At 47.0% G+C, this 14,669-nt stretch overlaps 1 protein-coding gene across 3 annotated transcripts in view; it reads right to left on the bottom strand.

The window, feature by feature from the left end:
• The window catches only part of mospd2 (motile sperm domain containing 2), a 98,207-nt gene that overhangs the window by 9,661 nt on the left and 73,877 nt on the right, over positions 1-14,669 (bottom strand). The gene's annotated exons all lie outside the window — the stretch shown is intronic.

Raw genomic sequence — 14,669 nt, 5'->3', positions numbered from 1 at the left:
AACAGTTTAAATGGCCCCAACCTTCACCTTTTCATGATGGCTCTTCAATCCTTTTTGTGGGATATGTGGAGCATTCTTTGTTCCAGTCCTACTCGGGTCCCCTCACTCACCTTTCTCTGATACATTGATGACTGTATCGGTGCAGTTTCCTGCTCTCACCCTGAACTAGAAAATTTCATTCACTTTGCTTCCAATTTCCATCATTCTCTCACCTTCACATGGTCCATCTCCGACTCTTCCCTCCCTCAACTTCTCTGTAGATAGCCTATCCCCAGAAATGGAGACAAACATCCACTATAAGCCCACTGACTCCGAGCTACCTGGACTACACTTCCTCCCACCCCACTTCCTGCAAGGACTCTCTTCCTTTCTCCCAGTTTCTCCGTCGCATCTATTGACGATGCCACCTCCCATAAGAGTGCTTCGAATTATATCTTCCTTTTTCCCCAACTGAGGATTCATCTTTACCGTGGTTGACATGGCCCTTGACTGTGTCCATTCTATTTCCCGCACTCCTGCTCTTACCCCTTCCCCTCGCTCCCAGAACCATGATAGGGTTCCCCCTTGTCCTCAGCTTCAACCCCACTAGCCTCCACATTTAATTGATCATCCTCTGCCATCTCCAGCGTGATCCTACCAAACACATATTTCCCGCCCATTCCTTCAGTATTCTGAAAGGACCATTCCCTTCGTGACACCCTAGTCCACTCCTCAATCACCTCCAACACTCTCTCCCTTCCAGTGCAGGTGCAGAAGATGCAACACCCTGTCCTTTTACCTCCTCCCTTCCCACTGTCCAGGGCCCCAAAGACACCTTCCAGGTGAAACAGCAATTGACTTGTACTTCTTGCAATTAAGTGTACTGTATTTGCTGCTCACGATGTGGTTTCCTCCACATTGGGAAGACGAAACGCAGATTAGGTGACCGCTTTGTGGAACACCTCCGTTCAGTCTGTAAGCGTGACCCTGAGCTTCTGGTTGCCTCTCACTTTAATTCTCCGCTCCACTCCCACTCTGACCCCGCTGTTGTACTGTTCCTCGTAACCTCGAGGAAGAACACCTCATCTTTCAATTAGGCACTTTACAGTCTTCTGGACTAGAGTTCAACAATTTCAGACCATAACCTCCGCCACTACTTTTTTTTCAGATGGCAGCTGTTGATTCTGCTATTCCCATTGACACCTTTTCTAGATTCATCTTTTGTTTCTTTACCTGCACCATTACCACCTCCTTTTGCTTTGTACTAGGATACCTTTTGTCATTTAATCAGTCCTGCCTTCCACCCTATAACAGATCTTCCCTTTTGTTCTTTCCTCCCCTTTTTCCCTACTCCTGCACTCATTTAAAATCTGTTACATTGCTAGTGTTCTGAGGAAAGGTCATCGACCTGAAATATTAACTCTGTCTCTCTCCACAGATGCTGCCTGATCTGCATTTCCAGCATTTTGTGTTTTTATTTCAAATTTCCAGCATCCGCAGCATTTTTGTATTGCTTCTTTCTAATTTGGCAAAAGGTAGGTTATACTGCTTTCTAGCACAAAGGCTAAACTAAACACCCAGAATTCTATCAGAGAAATCCTCTTGCTCTACAAACTTATATTAATATTACCCTTTTCTCAACTCAACTTTTCTTAATTTCAGGATTACAACAGCAGAACATGCTATAGAGATGGTTGGTAGAATTATATAAATTTGAATTAACGGGATTTCAGTTGAAGTCTAATAGTGGCAGCTGCAACTGAATATATGCATGTACATGGGGAGGTGGAGAAGAGAGAGCATGTAGAAAAGTGTTCACAAGTGCATGTGGTCACAGATCAAACCAGAAAACTAAGAGCAATCTAACAAAGAACTTGGTATTGATAGATGTTGATGGTAAATTGTTGAGATTCAAATACAGTTTTTATTCCCATTCCCGAAAATGTTTTGGTTCAACTCTGAAATGTTTATTTTTCTCTGGTCTTGCATGGTCAGAAACATGGTTCAAACTATTTATGCCGTGAATACATATTGAGCCTCTCCAAACATACCAATCTTTTGATATTTTATCAATTAAATGTTGGGTCTGCTGTTGCATTCTTAACTTCCCATTTTTGCTCCAAATTCTCAGGATTTTCTCGATGAAAATTCCTACCAAACATCATGGCTAGTCTCTCTCTCTCACCCCCTCTTCCTCTCCATCTCTTCCACCCTCCTCTCGGCCCCTGCCGCTTCTCTGTCCGCCGCCGCTCTCGGCCCCCTGCCGAGATCAGGGTGGCAGTCTTGGGCCTCAGGTCCTGCTTCTCGGCAACACATGAAGTGAATGATTCAGGGCTGCGGGGGGCCGGAGCTTGACAGATGCCGCATTGGCCGAGGGGGTGGGGGGGAAGCTTGACAGATGCCGCATTGACAGGGAGGGGGAGGGGGGGGGAACTTGACAGATGCATGCGCAAAATAAACGCAGTACAAATAGTTACATTGTATTTCAATGGGGCGGAGGGGGGTGTTCCCTTCTCTCCTGCTGTAATTTTGGCCGAAACCCAATAGAAACAGCGTAAACTGTCTTGACACATTTTCTGGAGTTTCTGAAGTTGAGGCAGGAGCTTGGAAGTACGCTTGTAGAAGTCCCAGGCCCAAGCGTCTTCCATTAAATTGGTCAATACCACTGAGTACTCAAGATTATTTTGGCCACTAGACGGTCTTAGTTAAGCACATATTTTATTAACTTCCCTCCCCTGCATCTAACATGAACACAGCTATCAAATGAAAATAAACTGAAGCAAAACTATGAGGACAGAAGTTTCTGCTTTTTGAACCATCTGTTCTCACAAAACAGATTTTATGCAAAATCCCAATTGTTCACAAGTGTATAAATCTTAAATGTGGTTATGCTCAGATCATTAGGGCAATAGTACTACGTGAACTAGTTTTACAAAACTGCAGCAGGATATGCATGAAGTCCCAGATAACTCAATAAATAGTCTGAGTTTCAGTCACCAGAACTATATACTCTCTTCTACAACTCAAAAAGGAGATCAAGTACAATTTCACCAACACAGCAATTTTCTATGCATTAAGCTACAACATACTTCATTAGAATAAAAACAATGGACCTGTAGGCGACAAACTGCACCTACCATTCGTTAAGAAATTAAATGAGATAGGGCAAGTCTATGACTTTTTGCACAGCAAGTTGCTGGCAGTGGGACACCAAAACAGCAAGGCACCCTCGACAGGGCATCCGGGGTCTATGAACAGAGCAAGCAACTGCAGGTCTCAACCATTCAGATTGAATGATAATTAATGAGCCACGCAGAATCTGAAGCAGGATGTGCAAGTTAAAATATTGAATTCAAAGTCAAATTAGGTACAAAAAGCAACATAAGTAAAAGGCAAGGAAGATTGGATTGTGAGAGAGAGAGAAGAAAGGAAAAGTAATATATATACTTTTTTTAAATCGCCAACAATTCAAATCTAAAGGAATGAGGCAACATCCATAAATGTTAATTTTGAGTGCTGGAGAGGTTGTTTGGTAGTAATTAAGACTGATCATGCCTTTAAAAAAGGTACTTAGACCGAAATGGACAAGTCCCAACCTTCTGCAGTGAGTTTAGTTGGTATCTCGGACGCAAACAAAGGAACTTCACCCTATTCAATACATTTGAATCGGGAGCCAGACGGTGAGATGCCATTTTTGCACAGTTTACAGAGGAGCAGCACAACTCGGACAGTAACTTCTGAATTTTCATGTTGAACTGTGCATCTGTTTTGCGCAACAAGTGTTTAGGATTTGGAATGCACCGCCTGATGGAGTAGTGAAAACCAATTCAACAGTAGCTCTCGGAGAGGAAATGGACAAATACTTGAAAAAGAGAAAAAAAATTGCAGGGATATGGTGAAAAAAGCCATGGATTGGGACTAACTGGATTTCTCTTCGAAAGAGTCAATGTGGACTCTGCTGTACTATTCTATTAAATCTATACTTGCGTGAAGTTGCTCTCCAATTTGTGCACAAATCAGAGTGAGCAATTAGCCTCAGCGTTATCTTTACAGTAAATTCTAGCCGAATGATCATGTTTTAAGACATGAATAATCAAACTGAGACTCCAAATTTCAACTCTGGTTTCATTCCAACAGAATCAGGTTACTCTCACTGCTGTAGCATCCCAACAGTATTGAATCTCACCACAATTTAAATACAGATTGTCATTTTTAATTGCACTCCTCACAGAGGTAGGTTTTCAGCCATGCATATACCTCACATAATATGCTGTTCATTTCAATAGTCACATACACATAATTTAGTAGAAGCAACATTATGCCTCACTAAATAGAGGCATTGATTGTAGTGAATGATCACAAAGGCAAACTATACTCTGCTCTCGTTGGTTAAAGTGGCTTTTACACTAAAAAATTGAATTAACCAAACACTAAATTCAGTGGCTTAAACAACATGGCAAAGAAAATAATTTTAGTTCTTAAAACCTGAATTTATCAGATCATTCAAATTAAGAGTAGACTGAATTTACTTGAGTGATAGATGCATTATAAACCGCAAAGCTGAGGATATCACACATAGCCCAAAAGGCAATATAGTTAATACCAGTTTGATTTTACCCAATGGATTAAATTTTGAAGGAAAAACTTTCACCTGGTAAGTGACTAAATTCCAGTGCATTTGGGCTTTGAGATTAACATGCCTTTCTGGCTTTACCACTATAAGAAACATAAGAAATAAGAGTAGGCTATTTGACCCCTCGAGCCTCCTCCGCCATTTAATAAGATCATGGCTGATCTGATCATGGACTCAGTTCCACTTCGCTGCCCACTCCCCATAACCCTTTACTCCCTTATCGCTCAAAAATCTGTCTATCTCTGTCTTAAATATATTCAATGATCCAGCCTCCACAGTTCTCTGGGGCAGAGAATTCCACAGTTTTACAACCCTCAGGAGAAATTCCTCCTCTTTTAAATGGGTGGCACCTTATTCTGAGACTATGTCCCCTAGTTTCAGTTTCCCCTATGTATCTTATATGTTTCGATAAGATTACCTCTCATTTTTCTGAACTCCAATGAGTATAATCATAACCTACTCAACCTATCTTCATCAGTCAACCCTCTCATCTCTGGAATCAACCTAGTGAACCTTCTCTGAACAGCCTCCAATGCAAGCACAGGTTGAACCTCCCTTATCCGGCACCTTCGGGCCCTGGACTGTGCCAAATAAGGGATTTTGCCGGAAGAAGGGGAGGTCAGCGGCCCAAGGTCGGGGAGAGGGGAGGTTGTTGGCGCCCTGGGCAGGCCCGAAGTGTTGGCGGGCCCTCGTCGGCGCGGCCCCAAAGTCGGGATGGAGGTCGGCCGCATTCTGCGCATGCGCCCCCAGAATCATGCCGGACGAGGGGTGGTGCCAGGTAAGGGAGTCCCAACCTGTATATCCTTCCTTAAATACGGAGACCAAAACTGCACGTAGTACTCCACTGCTTTTATACTCCATCCCCCTTGCAATAAAGGCTAACATTCCATTTGCCTTCCTGATTACTTGCTGTACCTGCATACTACCCACCTCTCCCCCAGTTACAGTTAAGACAATCTAGTAGAGCAGATTGCTGTCCATACCCAATTCTCATTCCGCGAAGTAGCATCCCCAAGAGGTCATACCATTTTAATTTCAGGCCCGACAATGGGCCGCGGAGTCTCATCCCCACCAGCAGGCAGGTCCCTTGCCTTCAGGAGGCCCAGATAAGTTTATTTTGTTTTACTTTGGAAAAAAAGGTTGCTTGTGGAACAGGAGGAGCAGAAATACCACGAGGATAAGCATCTGGGAGTGGGTTGGCTGCCCGCCTCTTGACCCACCTCAGTGAAACCCGGAAGTCGATTGTCTGACTAACTGGGGGAAGAGGTGGGTGAGAGGGTTCCGATAGGAACAAGCTGCCCGGTGTCTGACTGTAATTGGGGGAGAGGTGGCCTACCTCAGGCTTCCTGCCACACCACACATCAGCAATGGGTCGACTTGACGCGACCTGGGTCTCTCGACTGGACCTCCTGCGGTGACTAAGCGTGACCTGGGCCTCCCACCTGGACCTCCTGTGGCGACTGGACCTGGCTAACGGGTCTCCACCGCCCCCCACCCGGCCATCTGGACCTCCCCTTCCCCACTGATGACCTGGCCTCCTCTCCTCCAGCATGTGCCATGTAATCACTTGGCAATTGAGAACGGAGTCCGGAGACTGGGACCGCAGCCCTGCCAGCAGCACCCACCACAAACATCAGCTTGGGAACACAGGAAACTACTGCTCAACACACCCAGCTTGCATTCGGGCCCCCGGCTGCGTCCAGGTGTTCAGGCCCCCTTCGGGGACGACTGGGTCTCTACTTCCCTGCTCCGGGTGTGGTCTTGCCAGGGCTTTGTGCAGCTGCAGAGGGCTGGCAGCACCCATGGAGCAGTGCCAAGGGAGTGACCTACTACTGACTTACATTTTAAACTTTTAATCAACTGGAGAAACTTTTTAAACAATTTGGAGAATCTTTGGAGAAACCCTTAAATAACTGCAGAAAACTTTTTTTTTTAAACTTTGAAAGAAACTTTTAAAACATCCCTCCAGCGGCAGGCCTACACCCCTCTCCTCGCCGATTGCTGAACCTCTCTTTCCCCACTGGTGATCTGGCCTCTTCTACTGGTGAGCATCACTGCTATGACTCTTCCACTCTCCCACTCCTTGCTGACCTCCCACTCGGAAGTCCAGCTGAAAGCTGACCTTCCTAATGCCTGCCCCCAACCAAGCCTCGGATCCCCTATCATCAAGGGCACTACTCGGCACCGAGCTTGCGGCCAACATCTCGCCATAGGCAATTAGGCTCATACAGCTGTGCCTGGTCTCCAGTTGTCTTGGACCCTCTTGCCACTGGACCAAGACCGTGCTCAGCTAAGCCCGTGTGGGTGCCGGTGTGCAACGGCCACCCCACATTAAAAGAATTCATGCACAGGCATCTTCCACTTCGTTAACATGAAGTTTGGGACCTGGAACATCAAGACCCTCATGGATAACTCCAACAGCGACAGGCTGGAACGCTGCACCGCAATAGTTGCCCAGGAACTTAGACGCTTTGACATCGACATCACCGCCCTAAGCGAGACCCGGCGGGCAGGGGATGGCCAGCTTAAGGAACAAGGTGGAGGTTACACCTTTTTCTGGAAAGGAAAACCAGAGGAAGAACGCCACCTTCACTGAGTAGGCTTCGCCATCAAAAATGAGCTGGTCGACTGCCTCAAAGACTCCCCCTGTGGGGTTAACGAATGCCTCATGACTCTTCGACTCACCCTATCCCAGAACCAATATGCCACAGTCATCAGTGCGTAGGCCACAACACTCGATGCAACGGATGAGACCAAAGCGGGTTTTTATTCCAACTTCGAAACATCTCTGTCCCGTGTCCCCGTGGGCGACAAACTGATCTTCCTAAGTGACTTCAATGCCAAGGTCGGCAAAGACACAGCCCTCGGGGGAGGTGTGATTGGCAGAGAGGGGGTAAGGAAAGCCAACTCCAGCTGTACCCTACTCCTGAACTTCTCATCACCAACACCGTTCCGCCAGAGGGACAAATATAAGGCATCGTGGTAACACCTCACTCCAAACAGTGGCACCTGCTCGACAACGTCATCGTCCGAGCCAGGGATTGCAAGGATGTGCGCTTCACCCGCCCCATGACAGACGACTACTGGACGGACCACCGTCTAATCCGATCCATCATCGACATTAACATAGCCCCAAAGCGGACTGGACAGCAGAAGCAGTGCTGCAAAAAAGTCAATGCCGGGGCACTTAAAGACCCACCTAAGAGAGCCCTCTACAGCCAGCGCCTCACAGCTAACCTGGCATGCCCTGATGACCCAGAGATGCTGAATGCCCACAGCACTTGGTCTGCCCTCCAGAACCAGTGCCTGTGAAGAGATACTTGGTCACTCAACCAGAAAACACCAGGACTGGTTTGATGAGAATGATCAAGCGATCCAAGAACTAATAGGTCACAAGCGCAGGCCATTTCTGAGCCTCAAGCAACAACTCAACTCAGGAGCTGTAAAGCAACATTACAGGCGGCTCAAGGCTGAGGTCCAACAAAAAAATCCTGGACCTAAAGAACAGGTGGTGGATGGAGAAAGCACAGGAGATACAACAACTGGCCGACAGCCACGATATGCGAGGATTCTTCATTGCAGTCAAGGTCACCTACGGACCAAACTCGCAAGGGCCCACTCCACTGCTGGCCAAGACTGGGGAAACACTCATCAAGGACACCGAGGCTATCGGGGCCCGCTGGAAGGAGCACTTCGAAGATCTCCTCAATCGAGACTCTGCCTTTGACTCGAGTGTTCTTGACTCCATCCCGCAGCATGCGACTCGCCACCACCTCAGTGAAACCCCAACTTTACACGAGGTAGAAAAAGTCATGAAACAGCTCAAGAACAACAAGGCTATGGGAGCAGATGGGATCCCTGCTGAGGCACGAAAGTATGGCGGAGAGGCGCAGTTGGCGCAAGACATGACCTCATCTCTCTCATTTGGAGAGAGGAGAGCATGCCGGGAGATCTCAGAGATGCAGTGATCGTGACCCATCTTTAAAAAAGGGAACAAGTCCGACTGTAGCAATTACAGGGGAATCTCTCTATCAGCCACTGGGGAAAGTTGTTGCGAGAGTTCTCCTCAACAGTCTTCACCCTGTGGTCGAGGAGCTCCTCCTGGAGTCACAATGCGGATTTCATCCCCTACGGGGCACAACGGACATGATCTTTGCAGCGTGACAGTGCAGGAAAAATGCAGGGAGCAGCGTCAGCCCTTATACATGGTCTTTGACACTGTCAACCGCGAGGGTCTATGAAGTGTCCTCCGCCGTTTCGGATGCCCCCCAAAATTTGTCAACGTCCTTCGCCTGCTCCATGACAACATGCTGGCCATGATCCTTACCAACGGATCCATTACAGACCCAATCCACGTCCGAACCAGGGTCAAACAAGGCTGCATCATCGCTCCAACCCACTTCTCAATCTTCCTCGCTGCCATGCTCCACCTCATAGTCAACAAGCTTCTCGCTGGAGTGGAACTAAACTACAGAACCAGTGGGAAGCTGTTTAACCTACGCTGCCTCCAGGCCAGGTCCAAGATCACCCCAACTTCTGTCGTTGAGCTACAGTACACAGACGACGTCTGTGTCTGCGCACATTCTGAGGCTGAACTCCAGGATATCGTTGACGCATTTAACTGAGGCATACGAAAGCATGGGCCAATACCCTAAACATCCGTAAGACAAAAGGTCCTCCACCAGCCTGTCCTCGCCATGTCCCTCGACAACATGGACCATTTCCCATACCTCGGGAGCCTCTTATAAACAAAAGTAGACATTGATGCGGAGATTCCAGTGCAGCCTTTGGTCGCCTGAGGAAAAGAGTTTTCAAAGGCTAGGCCCTCAAATCTACCACCAACCCCATGGTCTACAGGGCTGTAGTAATACCTGTCCTCCTGTATGGCTCAGAAACATGGACGACGTACAGAAGGCACCTCAAGTCGCTGGAGATATATCACCAACGATGTCTCCGCAAGATCCTACAAATCCCCGGGAGGACAGGCACACCAACATCAGTGTCCTCATCCAGGCTAACATCCGCAGCATTGAAGCACTGACCACACTCGATCAGCTCCGCTGGGCAGGCCATATAGTTCGCATGCCAGACACGAGACTCCCAAAGCAAGTGCTCTATGCGGAGCTCCTTCATGGCAAACGAGCCAAAGGTGGGCAGCGGAAACGTTACAAGGACACCCCTCACAGCCTCCTTGATAAAGTGCGACATCACCACAGGCTCGAAAGGCCGAATGGCCTACACCTGCACCTATTTTCTATGTTTCTAGCAACAGAGCTACTCCACCACCTTTTCCTTTCTATCTGTCCTTCCAAATTGTCAAATACCCCTGAATATTTATTTCCCAGTCTTGGTCGCCTTGCAACCACGTCTCTAATAGCCATCAGATCATTCCCATTCATATCTATTTGTGCTGTCAACTCATCTATTTTGTTACGAATGCTGCGTGCATTCAGATAAAGAGTTTCTAAATTATGTTTTTTTTTTAATAATTTTTTCCTGCTTTGACCCCACTTTCTGATTCACTTTTATGTTTATAAATTCCTGTCACGCTCTGGTTTTCATTTCCCCCTGTGCTACCCTGCTCTATTGCCTTCTCCTTATTCTTTGACTTTTTACGTTTTCGCTCACCTAAACTCTCCCCCTCATTAATTAGTTTAAAGCCCTCTCTACAGCCCTAGTTATTCGATTCGCCAGGACCTTTGTTCCAGCATGGTCTAAGTGCAGCCTGTCCGAATGGAACAGCCCCTTCTTACCCCAGTACTGGTGTCAGTGTCCCATGAACCAAAACCCATTTCTCCCACACCAGTCTTTGAGCCACGTGTTTAACTCCCTGATCATATTTATCCTATGCAAATTTGCTCGTGGCTCAAGTAGTAATCCATTATTACCTTTGTGATTGTTTTTTAATTTGGCCCCTAGCTGTTCATACTCCCTCAGCAGAACCTCTTTCTTGGTCCTACCTATGTCATTGATATCCACGTGGAGCACAACTGGATCTTCCCCCTCCTCTCCAGCCGAGAGGAGTTGTCCTTAACCCTGGCACCGGACAGGCTTCACAGCCTTCGGGACGCATGCTCTCGGCTGCAGAGAACCTGATCTATCCCCCTAACTTACTGTCCCCTACCATTACAAAGTTTATTTTTACTCCTGCCACTTGAATGGCCCCCTGTACCACGGTACTGTGGTCAGTTTGCTCATCCTCCCTGCAGTCCCTGCTCCCATCCACACAGGGAGTAACAGCCTCCGACCTGTTGGACAAGAGCAAGGGCTGAGGTTCCTCCATCACTACCCTCCTGGGTCCTCATACCTTCCTCACTTAGAGTCACACCCTCCTGTCTCTGGCCACAGACCAAATTTGAATTAATTAATCTAAAGGATGTGACTGCCTCGTGGAACGCAGCGTCCAGGTAACTCTCCCCCTCCCTGATGTGTCGTAATGTCTGAAGCTCTGACTTCAGCTCATCAACACGGAGCCAAAGTTCCTCGAGCTGCAGACACTTGCTGCAGATGTGGTCGCCGTGGACATCTCCCATATGCAATAGGAGAAACACATCGCCTATCCTGCCATCTCTAATGTATTTAATTAATTAAGTTTTCAAGTTTTGTTTTTAATCCCAGCTCTTAATTCAAACGAATGCCCCAGAAGAGAGAGAGAGAAAAACTCACCAACTTTCATCTGCAAATCCCCCGCTTCTAACACCCCGCAAAAGGAGCCTACAAAGCCGTCAATGAGAGTCCGCCGATCCGGGCCCCAAGCGAAGCTGCTTCTATGCGAAGACTTTGCACTTTCAAGTCTGTTTCAACATTGATGTAACCAGCTACAGAAATGTATAACCTATGTAGCCAGGCCTGCAGTCAGAACGCACTTAACTTACAATAAGCCGACATTAAAGGGTTAAAGAGACTGTACTGTAAAGGCAGTTTTGCAAATTGACCAGCCTCATATGACCAGCATGCCTCGAGGAACCAAGGAGACTTTTAAATGAACTTTTAAAACAAGCTGTCAGCTGAACGGAATGCAGGAAGAGATTATTCAGCAAAGACACAGACATGATTGATTGACTTTATGAATACACTAACCAAGGAAGGAGCTGGAGTGATCAGACCACATGTGCGTTTAAATGTAACTGATTGTCCTGTACATTGAACTCCTGTGGTCAGGCTTACAAATCAACAGAACAGATGATTTGACAAGGTGCCACATAAAAGGTTACTGCACAAGATAAAGGTTCACGGGGTTGGGGGTAATATATTAGCATGGATAGAGGATTGGCTAACTAACAGAGAACAGAGTCGGGATAAATGGTTCATTCTCTGGTTGCCAACCAGTAATTAGTGGGGTGCCACAGGGATCAGTGCAGGGACCCCAACTATTTACAATCTATATTAACAACTTGAAAGAAGGGACTGAGTGTAACGTAACCAAGTTTGTTGACAATACAAGATGGGAGGAAAAGCAATGTGTGAGGAGGATACAAAAAATCTGCAAAAGGACATAGACAGACTAAGGGGAGTGGGCAAAAATTTGGCAGACGGAGTATAATGTTGGAAAATGTGAGGTCATGCACTTTGGCAGAAAAAAAATCAAAGAGCAAGTTATTATTTAAATGGAGAAAGATTGCAAACTGCCGCAGTACAGCGGGACCTGGGGGTACTTGTGCATGAAACACAAAAGGATAGCATGCAGGTACAGCAAGTGATCAGGATGACCAATGGTAGCTTGGCCTTTATTGCAAAGGGGATGGAGTATAAAAAAGCAGGGAAGTCTTGCTACACAGCTATACAACATATTAGTGAGGCTACACCTGGAATACTGCGTGTAGTTTTGGTTTCCATATTTACAAAAGGATGTACTTGCTTTGGAGGCAGTTCAGAGAAGGTTCACTAAGTTGATTCCAGGGATGAGGGGGTTGACTTATGAGGAAAGGTCAAGTAGGTTGGGCCTCTACTCATTGGAATTCAGAAGAATGAGAGGTGATCTTATCGAAACGTATAAGATTGAGGGGACTTGACAAGGTGGATGCAGAGAGGATGTTTCCACTGATGGGGGAGACTAGAACGAGAGGGCATGATCTTAGAATAAGGGGCCGCCCATTTAAAACAGAGGAGAAATTTCTTCTCTCAGAAGGTTGTAAATCTGTAGAATTTGCTGCCTCAGAGAGCTGTGGAAGCTGGGACATTGAATAAATTAAAGACAGAAATACAGTTTCTTAAATGATAAGGGGATAAGGGGCTATGGGGAGCGGGCGGGGAAGTGGAGCTGAGTCCATGATCAGATCAGCCATGATCTTATTGAATGGCGGAGCAGGCTCGAGGGGGCGTATGGCCGACTCCTGTTCCTATTCCTTATGTTCTTATGATGACCACGGCCCCACCAGGTCTGGTGTGGTCGCCTTACCCTTTTGAAATACTAATGTCAACGTTGTTGCAGGAGTGAAAAACCCATTCACCAACCTTTCATATCTTGATCGACCCACAATTTCTCCCCATCAAAATACTTTCGAGATAATGGTTGTACATGGAACAGGTTGAGGACATTTCCTTGCATGATAATGGACGATTTACTGACTGAGGATGGGGAAGTGACCAAAGCACACATTTAATAGATTTGCAGAAGCAGATATTAAGATGGTACTAAAGGGGGGGATTGCATCTGTTGTGTATCTGTAAAGCATGCACTCGCATGTTCCCCCACCAGGGAGTGCATCCCCTGAAGTCCCAAGGGATCCCAGCATCCCTTGGGAGCACTGTATCTAAACCGACCCCTAAGGCCTGTTCCTCACTCTGGAATGTCTTAATAAAGACTGAGGTCACTGTCACTTTAATCTCCCTGTGTGCAGTCTCAATGTGTTAGGAACACAATAACTGGCGACGAGTATACGAATCTGACGCAAAGATGCATCAAACTGTGGACATCCTGGAGAAGTTCTCAAAGGGTGTGGACTGGGAAGCCTATGTCGAATGGCCAAACCAGTACTTTGTAGCCAACGAGCTGGACGGAGAAGGAAGCGCTGCAAAAAAGGAGAGCGGTCCTTCTCACGGTCTGTGGGGCACCGACCTACAGCCTCATGAAGAATCTTCTGGCTCCGGTTAAACCTACAGATAAGTCGTATGAGGAGCTGTATTGGTTAAGCACCCTCTTAGAGCCCCTACATGTGTTATTGCGTAAAGGTGAGAACTGGGTGTGGGGAAAAAAAAACAAGTAATTGCTTTTTGAGAAAGCCAGAAAAATTTTATGCTCCAACAAGCTGCTTGTATTGTATAACCCGTATAAAAGACTTGTGCTCGCATGTGATGCGTCGTCATACGGAGTCGGGTGTATATTACAACAAGCTAATGTTGCGGGGAAGTTGCAACCTGTCGTCTATGCCTCCAGGAGCTTGTCTAAGGCCGAGGGCCGACAGCATGATTGAGAAAGAGGCATTAGCGTGTGTGTTTGGGGTAAAGAAAATGCATCAGAAACTGTTTGGCCTCAAATTTGAACCGGAAACCGATTACAAGCCCCTCATATCCTTGTTCGCTGAAAACAAGGGGATAAATACTAATGCCTCAGCCCACATACAAAGGTGGGCACTCACGCTATCAGCGTATAACTATACCATCCGCCACAGGCCAGGCACCGAGAACTGTGCGGATGCTCTCAGTTGGCTTCCATTGCCCACCACGGGGGTGGAAATGGCGCAGTCTGCAAACTTGTTGATGGTGACGCAGCCCGCAGACCTGTTGATGGTCATGGAAGCGTTTGAAAATGATAAATCACCTGTCACGGGCCCGCCAGATTAGGACTTGGACCAGCCAAGATCCTCTGCTGTCCCTAGTAAAAAACTGTGTACTGCATGGGAGCTTGGCCAGCATCCCCGTTAAAATGCAAGGTCAATCAAGCCATTCCAGCGGCGAAAGGACAAGCTGTCCATTCAGGCAGACTGCCTGTTGTGGGATATCCACGTAGTGCTACCTAAAAAGGGCAGGGAGACGTTCATCTCGGATATCTCCACAGCACACACCCATGTATAGTAATGATGAAAGCGATAGCCAGATCCCACTTGTGGTGGCCCGG

This window comes from Pristiophorus japonicus, chromosome 11 (assembly GCF_044704955.1).
Source record: "Pristiophorus japonicus isolate sPriJap1 chromosome 11, sPriJap1.hap1, whole genome shotgun sequence".
NCBI lineage: Eukaryota > Metazoa > Chordata > Chondrichthyes > Pristiophoridae > Pristiophorus > Pristiophorus japonicus.
This window is presented reverse-complemented; position numbering and strand designations above follow the sequence as displayed.